Source organism: Gossypium raimondii, chromosome 3, assembly GCF_025698545.1.
Source record: "Gossypium raimondii isolate GPD5lz chromosome 3, ASM2569854v1, whole genome shotgun sequence".
NCBI lineage: Eukaryota > Viridiplantae > Streptophyta > Magnoliopsida > Malvales > Malvaceae > Gossypium > Gossypium raimondii.
In genome coordinates, this window is record NC_068567.1 from 35,234,557 (window position 1) to 35,246,710 (window position 12,154).

A 12,154-nucleotide genomic window follows, 5' to 3' on the forward strand; every position below is an offset into this window, starting at 1 on the left:
AATTTGAAAGGAAGGATAACTTATTAATATAGGGTTTTAGAAGAAAATCAACTTATATAGCTTAAAATAAGATTTCAAAGGATAATTATTACTAAGGTTGGCTTGAAAGGCTCAAACAGTCCAAACAAAAATTTGCCTAAATCATTTTCAAATTACTATGCCTACTAGAATTTTGCCTCAAGGAAGTTACTAAGTCAATTCTAAAGACTTAAATCTCATGCATACTTAATTTTTCTAAAGAATTAAAATTTCATGGGTTAACTTATACAAAATTACTAAGTTAAGCATTTTGACATAATTCACTAACATAAAAATAATTGAAATCAAAGAATTTTATACATACTAAAGATAACACGTTAAGCAAAAAAATTAAATTTTTGAGCAATATTTTACTTAAGCACAACTTGATGGAAAGAATTCAATTTTTGTCAAAAATACTGAAAATTTTAGTTTTCGGTCCCCCCACTTAAAGAAAAATAATGTCCTCTTTGTTGAAAACATAATTTAGAAGGGACAAAAATAAAGAAGTGAATGGAGACTGTGCACTAGGTAGTATTCCAAGAAAGGGAGGTGAGTCAAATTTGACTGCTTAAGTACCAAGCCTTTCTTTGACAGATCCAATCCTAGACATGCACATAATCATTATCACACTTCTTTTTTTTCATGGATTAAAAAAATAATTTGCAACTTAAATTCTTATTATACAGAAAAAAGAAATTAAAAAGAAATAAATAACTAAACTTAACATGTCCTAAAAAAAAAGAAAACAGAAAAACCCCCTTTACTTATTTGGTAGAATTCGCATTGTCTGAAATTGTTTATACTTTCCCATGACCCTTTGTGCACTTACTTTTCTTTTCGGAGGGGTGAATTCATCTTGCTTGATATCCAAATTTGGCATCTATGGATCAAAGACAAAATCTAGAAATTCATACACAAAATCAAATGGGTTATGTATGAGTTTTCTAAATGCACCCCTTATTGAATCGTTTCAGATTTTAGCATATCTCCAATAAGCTTGCTGCTGTTGATTCATGTGCTATAGCATGATCATAATTTCAGTTTGCTCGATTGTGCAACAACTTTGGATGGTGGGAAGGTAGGTGTTGGTTCAGTCTATTCGGGGATAATAAGTCCAGTGGGTGTCATAAATTCTGGATAAGTGGTTGATTTTGGCTCAACTGGTTGCTTTTTTCTAGCAATACCTCCAAATATTCGAGAAACATAATTTTCTGTGATATGGCCTTACTGGTTTCTTGCTTTGAAATCTAGTTTTGGAAGGATGTAAGATTGTAGGCATAGAAATGTTAATAATGATGGAGAGTGAGAATAACTAGCCCGTTTAGCAGCACAATCTCATATTTTTTTTTTGTAGATAATCTTTCCCACATTAATAGACCTTTATGCCATGATCACATATAACAAAAAAATTTGTCCCATTGTGATAGTGGAACTGTGTGAGACAGACATAAAACTGAATCGTATGAAATAAAACCATACCTTTGCTGTTAGGTTCAAAAACTCTCTTCGACAAGTGTGACTGCCGTATTTCTTAATTACCCATTTAGATCCAGGAACCGTGACTACTTTTAGCACATCTTGAAGAAAATCCCTAAAACAATTTTTAAACATAGCAGAATAATCATCGTCCTCTATATTGGGTAAGGGATGCGAATCTCAAGGCACAATTTCAGACCCATGAATAAGATGGACTCACACTACCTTAAGGCCTAACACCAATGTCAAAGGCTAAGAAAATCAAGTCAGGATTCAATCAAAGACAAGAATTGAGGATGAATCTTTTTGAGGAAAGGGAGAATGATACATGCATGGATGGGGTGAAAATTATTAAATTCCAATCACCAAAACCGCCAATCTTCAAGCTTGGGAAATCAATATATTTGTGACAACTTTTTGGATGGGATCCTGACATTTCTGGGTTGAGATGTCTTCATGGTGTTTGAATATCTACCTCTTAGCTTCAAAATGCATTTTGAATCACTTGATTTTGAGTTTGAGAGCTCAAGTTATGACTGTTTTAGTCAAGACTGCGCGAGCAAAATTTCTAAACGAGATTATGACGAGAGTTACGAATTTTGGGCTTTTAATTTGAGTTTAAATCATATTGGGTTTGAGTTTTATGCTTAATTTTTATTATATATGAGCTCAATATTTTATTTATTAGCTCTTCTTTATTTTATTCTGAAATTTTGATAATTATTAAGTATTTTAAGTTATTTAGGAGTTTTATGTTAACAAGAAAGTTTAGTTTAAAACTACTTCTTGTTTAGATTAAATTAGAATTCTAGTACACTTAAGAGTTTTATTTAGATTTACTTAGCTAGCCTATATATAGGCCTTTGAGAAAATTCATTATTATTCTATTTCTTTTGAGTTAATAAATTCTCTCTGGGGTTTTTTTTTCTTTTTAAGAATTTTTCTTGAGTTTCTTATAGAAGAGTTTTAACAATCTTTTTAAATTTTGGGGATCATCTTCAAACTTTTTGTTACCAAGATTTCTATCTTGGAGGGGAAATTAGAGCCGCTTAAAGAGGGTTGTGGATTCTTCATGTTTCCAAGTCTTCTTAGGACTTCTACACGCCACGTTCTATCTTTCCATTTATCTTCTTTATTCACTTCCTTGTTATTCTAATCTTTAATTTATTATTTTATTTTAATTATTTATTTTAATTATTTTATCTGACTTGGATTCAATTTCGTTTCAGGTTGCATCAAAATCCAAGTTTCTTTTCGAACGTCTAGAGCCCTAAGTCAAATCCGTGACTTTGACAAACTTTACGATCCGTTTCCACGTTCATCTGCCTCATCCTTTATCAGTAAGTGAAAAAACCATTTATACCTTGAGGTACGATTGATACCTTTTTACCTTGAATAGGAACTTCTGTTTCGATGGATGAAGTCAAATTCGAGTAAAATTCCTTAATTAGTTCAACATCATAAAGTGGTCTTTTCGTACAGAATCTATTCCACTTTAATACATTGACAGTTTTCCAAATGTTTGACGACAATGTCGCCAGATCAATATTTTCCAAGTCGAACCCTTTCTCCGGAAGTATCAGTTGCTTTTTGAAAATTGATTTGAACCTTTACATTGCTTCTTTTCTATGGAATCGATCTAGGGATTTAGTAGTTTGAGACATACTTCCCTTTCTAGTACAAGACATCTTTGGAGTGTAAAATAAAATTTGTGGAAAACTGGTAAAAAAATTGGCTAAGTGCGACAACTAAATGGTTAAGGGGGTTGACGTTTGGGTGGTTTCGGGTGACGGTTAGGTGGCTGTTGGAATGTGGCGTTTGGTAACTAAGGATGCGATGGTTTAGGTTGATAATTGTGTGGGTGGTTATCGAGTTTGGAAGAAAAAAATATGGATGAAAGAAGAGAGGGGGTGAAAGGGATTTAGAAAAGAAGAAGGCTGATGGTTTACGATTTGTTAGGGTGTGGAAAAGAAGTGTATTTATAGGGGTGATTTTAGGTTAAATTTTGTTGGAGCAGAATTGTAACACCCCTAACCTGTATCCGTCGCCAGAACAGGTTTACGGAGCATTACCGGAGTTTACATATCATATAACAGACATTTCATATCATTTAGAATTCATATCAGAAACCAATCAAATTCAATCATATAGTCCCTTATATGAGCCCTTGAGGCCCAAAATACACATTAGAAACAAGTTGGAACTAAACCAGGTACTTAGAGAATTTTTCAAAAAATATCAAAATTCAAGTGCAGGGGAGACACGCCCATGCCTTAGGTCGTGTGGGCATTCAAATTAGGGACACACGGCTATGTCCCAACCCGTGTCCACACATGGGAGCTCTTGAATTAGGCACATGGCCAAGCCACACAACATACTGACTTGAATTAATAAGGTGCAGGGGTCACACAGCCAAGCCACACGCCCGTGTGCTAGGCCGTATAAGCATTCTATTTTGCACTAATTAATAGATACAGGGGACACACAGCCGTGTCACCTGGCTGTGTGTCACACACGGCTGAGACACACGCTTGTGTCTCTGCTCGTGTGGACGAAAATAGGCTATTTCCAAGCCACATTTCTCACCCAATTTGGCATCAACCTAAACACAACATTTTAACACATCAACAGGCCACAACAAAGCAATCAAAACAAGCCAAAATCATGTCCTAAACATGACATATTACTACATATATCCAAGTATCCAACACAAGCCATGCAAATGGCTAGTGTCAACCAAACATTTACATGTCATCATTGGTCAAATTAACCTATACATGTCATTATAACCAAAATTAATTTGCTATATATATACCGAAAAAGCCGATGGATAGTGTGATGTAGCTTCGACCAGCTTCCAACCCTAACGAGCTTTTGAGTTACTATAAAACAGGGGAAATAAAATAGAGTAAGCATTTAAGCTTAGTAAGTTCGTATAGCATGGAATTTAACTTACCATATAATAACAAGTTAAGGTAAGCATTCAAGGCATATTCAAACTAAATTGGCGAAAAGCCCTAACACATATCTTCATCATGTTAGTCAAGTAATCACATATAATAACCTTTAATAATGAATGAACAAGATCATCAAGCAAGTTCCACATTCAAGTAAAAACCAATTCATGCTTCAGTATATCAAGTAATATCATTTCCACACACTTCATGTACATATGGGTAATAGTTCGTTTTGAACTCATATTATCTCGTATCAGAAATTTTCTCGTTCAACTATTTAAAATATCGTTGGATACATGGGTAGTACACACAAAGTGTACAAAATTGTAATCCGTCAATTCATGTACATGTATGTTTATACAAACATGTAAACAGGAAACTCTTCCGAGCCATATAACGGGATGCTCATATGAGCCATGCAACGGGAAGCTCATAAGAGCCATAAATTGGGAAGCTCATGCGAGCCAATATCGGAAAGCTTCGGAGAGCCATTAATCGGGAAGCTCATGAGAGCCAATTATCGGGAAGCTCAAGAGAGCCATACATCGGGATGCTCATAAGAGCTGTGATGAGTCCGTAATATAAGGATGAATAATCATCCTTATCTACTAACTCCTCTAAATGGTCTATTTGCTATATAAGGACCTCAAATTTTGAATTCCATAATTATTTAATACCTTTAGCTACTAGAATTTAACTTTTGCATTTTATGCAATTTGGTCATTTTCATTAGTTTAAGCATGTAAACAGTAAAATTTCTTAACGAAATTTTCATACAATATTTCTATCATACTGTAGACTATAAAAAAATTAAAATAAACTTTCTTCGGACCTCAGATTTGTGGTACTGAAACCACTGTTCCTGTAACACCCCAAACCCGACCTAGACGTTGTTGTCGAATCTGGCGTGTCACATTGAAGTGTTTTTCGAAAACCATGTTTTATTGAAAACCCTTCTTGAAATTTCAAACTTCTTGCCATTTAAAACTTGTACAAAACCTCAGTCTGCGTTTGTTTAATTTTAATCGAAAGAAAAGTTGTTACCTTCAAAACCTGATTGTTGCGGAAGCTTAATTTAAAGTAAATGATTTACGAAAACATGATATTTAAAAATTGAGTTGCTGAAACGTAACATTTGAAAATAGTTATTGTTTTGGAAAACCGGGTTCTACTTCTAGCAGATAAGAATCTCAATCAATAAAATCCAGAATTAAAAATCCTGAAATTTTAAAGGCCTCATTACAACCCGAAACACAATCAACTTGCTTAAGTAAATGAGTTAAACAGAATAAAACTTGTGCAGTTGTGTGGCCCTCTGCGAGTCCCTCGCAGCTCCGAACCGTCTAACGCTGGGGATTACTTGAAAGGTTAACAACGGGGTGAGTTTACAAAAACTCAGTGTGTAATACCCTATCATTTAGTCAGTAATATAAGCAGTAACAATCTGGGCTTGAGCCATTTTTAGTAACAGAACAATGTGGGCTTTAGCCCAAAAAAAAAAGTGTAGTGTGGGCCTTAGCCCATTACAAAATCAGAAACATAATACATGTAGGCCTAAGTCCATTACAATGACATAATCATAAATAGAAATGCAACAATACAATCATGCAACCCATCCTAATCCAGCCAACACACCACCCGTACCAACCAGCACACCATGTAGGGATAAAATCGACCCACCCAGCCAACCACCAATATCAGCATTGGTTGCGGTACTAATCAATATCGCAGCAAAGCTGTCAGTAACCAGAATGGTTAAGAGCCGTAAACAAGACAGCTATAAGCTATAAACAGAATGGCTACAAGTCATAACTACAGTAATATGATTGGCACAAAGCCATCAGTAGCAGTGATTTGATCGGCACACAGCCATCAGTAACGGTAATATGATCGACACAAAGCCATTAGTAACGGTAATATGGTTGGCACAAAGCCATCAGTAACATCGCAGCAAAGTTGCCAGCAATAGTATCGTAGCAAAGCTGCCAATAATAGTATATGTGGCCAAGCCTCCAGTAACAGTGATTGTGGCAGAGCCACCAGTACAACACTTCCTCCATAACAATATCCCAACCCCATGCAGTATGTCGTGTATGCAGAATGCCATGCTTAGAGTCAGTCATACAAATCACAGACAAATTAGTCATTTACTGTTGGATCACCGGCACCCCTACGGCGCAGCGGAAAAATTTAATAATCAGCGACCCTAACCACGGATCCATGTGTGAGGAACGGATCGGGTTGAAAAGGGTTACGAAATTACCTAATGCTGTTCTGAGTAGACAGCAACTTCTCAACAACGTGTAGTCTGATCTACAGTCAAACTAAGCCGCAATCTATCGAGACTCCGACCTCTACGTGATCCACCCAGTTGACTACGAACGGAAGAAATCCCCAAAACAGTTTTGAGAGTGAATTTTCTTTGACGGCTGCTAGACCAAAACAAAGAAAAACGAGATACTTATATCCTTATTATTTATTTTTTAGGGGTTTTTTTATTTATGAATTAAAATAAATATAATAATATTTTAAACTGAAAATTATAATTACATTAATTATAATATAATTTGATAAACCATATATTTATTTGAATTCATATGCTAACCTCATTATGTGTACAACAACCTTGTACATAATGTGTTGGAAATCGAATTAAATTAATTCTATAATTAATTTAATTCAAGTGACACCTAAAAACAATACCAACTATGGTTTATTCCGTTCATTTTAACTATAGGGTGTGACCCTGTAGGTTCTTGTAACGTTAGCAATAATACTAGAACGATTCCAATGTTACAAACAATGAGTGGCATCTAGCAATGCATCATTGCTACCTAAGTCACAAGATATCATGATTCGACATAACCTTTTATGATTAACCTTTTATGCAATAATCCTTAAGTCCTTTATCTCTGGATTGGATACAAGTCATGGAATAGTCACACTTGTATAGTCCATTCCATGTTCCTTGATATTTTAAGCAGACTACGATATACAAATAAGTATGACATCTCATATCAACTTATTTGAGCATGGCCATGCATTTCTAGTCTCACTTAATCAAGTGGCCTAAGATATTACTCCCATTATGTAGGAGGGCTTATTCTATATCGACCAACCATATCCCTCTACATCGATTGTGGTATATCCAACACCACCTTTATAGAACAACCCCATTCTGGTACGCGTTTGATCTGTATCAAAATATACTACTCACAATGTTGGGATTATGATGATCTCAAGTCTAAGGATCATATACATATTAATCACTATGAGTAATGTCGTGACAATTACATAATAATCCAAGAAACATACTCATAATGGGTCATCCAATATGTTGTTCTCTAACACACATATTCATGCATCGATTCGATATTCCATATCAATGATAACTCTTTATCATCAATCAACTACATGTTAGTCTTAATGCATTATTGTTGTCCTATCCAACAATAATACTTGACTAAGGATCTTTTAAGAATAATCATATTATTCTTAGGACATTATTAGAAAATAGTTTATTTATACACACAGAAAAGAAACTGAAATAATAATGGTAACGCCTTATATTAATAAACATGATAAATCAAGTATGTTATTACAACCATCTCATGATTGATCTTTGGGCATACTCTAACATTTACATCACGGACCAATCAATCATTTACACTAGAGGGGTAAAATAGTCATTTACCCTCTAAGGGCATTACGGTTATTTTACCCTATAGGGGCATTACGATTATTTTACCCTATAGGGGTATTACGATCATTTTACCTTATGGGGGTATTACGATCATTTTACCTTACAAGGGCATTACGGTCATTTTATCCTAAAGGGGCATTACGGTCTTTTTACCCTACAGGGGCATTACGGTCATTTTACCCAATAGGGGCATTACAGTCATTATACCCATTTTAGGGTTTTAGTACCAATAACGACCTTCCCAAAGGTCTATAGTTGCCTCAAGCGACACAGATAATCCACACGGTCAAAATAGTGTAAATGGGCCCAAAGCCTAATATTCGGCCCAAATGGGCCCACACGCTCGTATGGCCCATTTAGCCCAAATTCAATCACGGCTATGCGAACTACATAGCCCAATCTAGTTCCTGCCACTTTTCGTAGCTTTTATCCGTGTGGGACACACGGCCCATTTCAGCCCAACGAGGCCCATAACGGCCCAAGAGCACGAGAATGCTCGTGGTAACCTCTACAGTCTAACACCCATATTTGTGGGCTTGATTCACCACACGAGCGTTCGACGCCTATGTGGCCTCAATCGCCGTATTTTCGACTTTTTAGCTTTACGAGAGTAATGATTTACGGTGTACAGATACACACCTGATTATGTAGAGTACTAAAAATCCACGAGCCCTAGAACCATGACTAGATCGGTCGATTGTGATTTGCTTACTTGATCTAGAGCTTGGTGCAGCCACCCTTTCGCATCCTGGCGGAAAATCCCGAAGAGCCGACACCTTACGTCGCTTAAACTTGGGAGTAGAGGCTACACGCTCAAACTCAGCCGGTACCTTTGCTATCACTTTATTACTAGCGCCCTCTTCACCCATCGAAAGTTCTAGAATCGAAAAGAACATACACATAGGAGAAAAGAGAAGAATTGGTAATAAGGGATCGCACCATTTGGCTTAAACAGTAAAAGAAAGAACTGAAAGGAACCGAGAGACTTACCGATTAATAGAGATTACTTGCCAAATCAAAAACAGGAATGGAGAGAGTACGGAATGTAGGAGCAGAGAATCCTTTAAACCAAGACTAAACCGTCAGGGGTTTGAGAGGGGAAGAGAAAATAGATTTAACCAGAAGTGAAGAGTATAATCACTTACTAAGCAACAAGGTATTAGACCAAGGTATTAAAAAGGAAGAAGGTGATAGAGCAATTGAAAAGAATGAATAAAGAAGGGAAGAAGGATGAATTCGGTAACAATGGCTAAAGGATGGAAAGAGGAAGAGAGCGCATAAGCAACCAAAGAAGAGAAGGAAAAGAATCAGTTCACAAAAGCCAGTAAGAAAAGGGAGATAGGAAGAGCAGTAAGCAAACCAAAATACAAAAGCCAAAACCTAAATGGATGAAAAAGAGAAGAAATATAATTTTGGCTCCCAAAGAAAAGTGACCAAAACGTGATCAATACGCACAACCAAGACCAATTTCTTAGAAAACCAATCCCCTAGCAGAATGTAAAAAAACAAAAAGTGTCTTCACTTACCTATTTGGCACCTAAAAGCCTATGACCTAATTTGCATAATGGGGAATCCCCTTTTTCGGCCAACTACTATCACTCCCCTCAACCTCCCATAATCCACTCCTACAATCTCTCAACCTACCAATTTGCATCACTTTCAAACTCCTCCAACACCAACCTTCATCCATATCCCTTGAATCTCTCCCCCAAGACCAATTCAAACTTCACCTTGCAGAGTTTCAGTCTAACTCCACTTCTCAAGTTGCAGGGAAATAAAATAAATACTCATTGCATGCCAAGGGATTCAAACCCAAGCTCATTCACGCCACTTGCCTCCTTGCCACAAGCTATTTTTTGTCACATTTTATATTCAATTAAATAAAAGGTCTAAAGGCCAAAGTCCAGGTTCCTTTAAAAGAAAAACCAAAATAAATTGCAAGAGCCAAGACTTGAACCCAGGCTCCCTTGCAGCCTTAATGACGTCACAGCCACTAGACCACATGCTTCCTTATATCATTTTTTTAACACAATGCTTTAAAAGGCCTACAACCAAGTATCTAGGGTTTTATCCACTTAAAACCAAAATTTTTGCTAGAACCTAAGTTTGAACCCAGGACTTTTCCAACTCCTTTTAGGACTCTTAACCACTAAAACAGACATACTTTTGTGCACAGATTCCTAACTGTTCCCTTGCTCAAGGCCTAATACTTCTAGGCCCAAATTTTGGGGCGTTACAATTCCGATTTCAATGAAAATGGGTCGTTACAAAAATCCTACTAAAACAAGTAAACAGTTAACCTGGGAGAATAAAACACTAAAAATAAGGGCATTAGTTTTAAATAAAACAAAATCATTTTATTTTGTAAAAAGATAAATTAAAATAATATAAAAGATACATATATATAATAAACTTATTTTTAGCTGCATAGAATATTTACAAAAAATTACGACCATTTATTTAAAAACAATAAAATCAATAAGTAAAGTACCTATACTACAAATAAACCAAATAACATAAAAATAAAAACCTGAGCCAAACTGACCTTTATTTGCAAATTAAAATTTATTTTATTACTTAGAAAATATTTTTTCGAGAAATTACATTAGAATGAATTCTCAAGAAAGATTGAAAGGGTCACAGATGGTCCCGCTTAAAACTCATTCTCCTCGACAGAATTTTTCTAATATAATGGTCTAAGAAAAATATTTCCTAAGTCAATTATTACAAATAAAAAGAAAATTATGGGTCTAATAAAGTGAGCGAGGTGTTATTCTGCTCATCTGAACTGTTCAATAGTGTTTAAGTCGTTGGTCATTGATTTTGAACTTACCTCCTTTACCATCCTATAATTCGACTGCTCTGTATGGATAAACTTGTTGGATGGTGAATGGTCTGGACCATCGAAACTTAAGTTTTTCGGGAAATAACTTCAGTCTCGGATTGAATAATAGGACCCTTTGTCTGACTTTAAATTCTCGAGGTTGTATATGTTTGTCATGCCATCTTTTGGTCTTTTTTTTAAAGATTTTGGCACTCTCCTAAGAGAACAAGCTAAATTCCTCGAGCTCATCGAGTTGCAGCATCCTTCTTTCACCATCTTGTTTCAAATCTAGGTTAAGTTGTTTTAGGGCATAATGAGCTTTATGTTCCAAATCTAACGATAGATGACAAGCTTTTTTGAAGACCAACCGATAGAGAGTCATCCTTAAAGGTGTTTGAAATATGTCCAATAGGCTCACAGAAAATCATCAACCCTCTGGAACCAATCTCTTTTTATTTTGTTAGACCACCTTGTCGAGTATCCTTTTTATTTCTTGATTCGCCAGCTCAGCCTGCATGTTTGTCTGCAGATGATAAGCAGTAGTCACCTTATGTTTTACATCGTACTTGTCAAGCTACCACTTAAGCCATTTAATCACAAAATGAGATCTTTCATCACTAATTATAGCTCTAGGAGTCCCAAACCTTGTAAATATATGCTTATGTAGGAATTGCATGACTATTTTGGCATCATTCTTCTGATATACCCCGACTTCTACCCATTTGGATATGTAGTGCACAGCCACTAAGATATACCTATTACAATAAGAAGAAGGAAATAGACCTAAAAATTTAATACCCCAAACATCAAATAATTCTACCTCAACTATGTTCCTCAGTGGCATCTCGTTCCTTCTTGATATGTTTCCAACCCACTGGCATCGATTGTAGCTCTTTACATATGCGTATGCATCCTTGAATAAAGTCGACAAGAAAAACTCATCTTGCAAAACCTTTGCTACGATGCGAGAACCTCCAAAATGTCCCCCACTTGGGGATGAATGGTACTGATATAAGATCTCAGCTATCTCACTTTCGGCTACACACTTCTTGATTATATGATCTGCACATTTCTTAAACAAGAAAGGTTCATCCCAGAAGTAATATCGTATGTCATGAAGAAATTTCTTCCTTTGTTGGTATGTCATTGTGGAATGTATCATTCCACATTCCA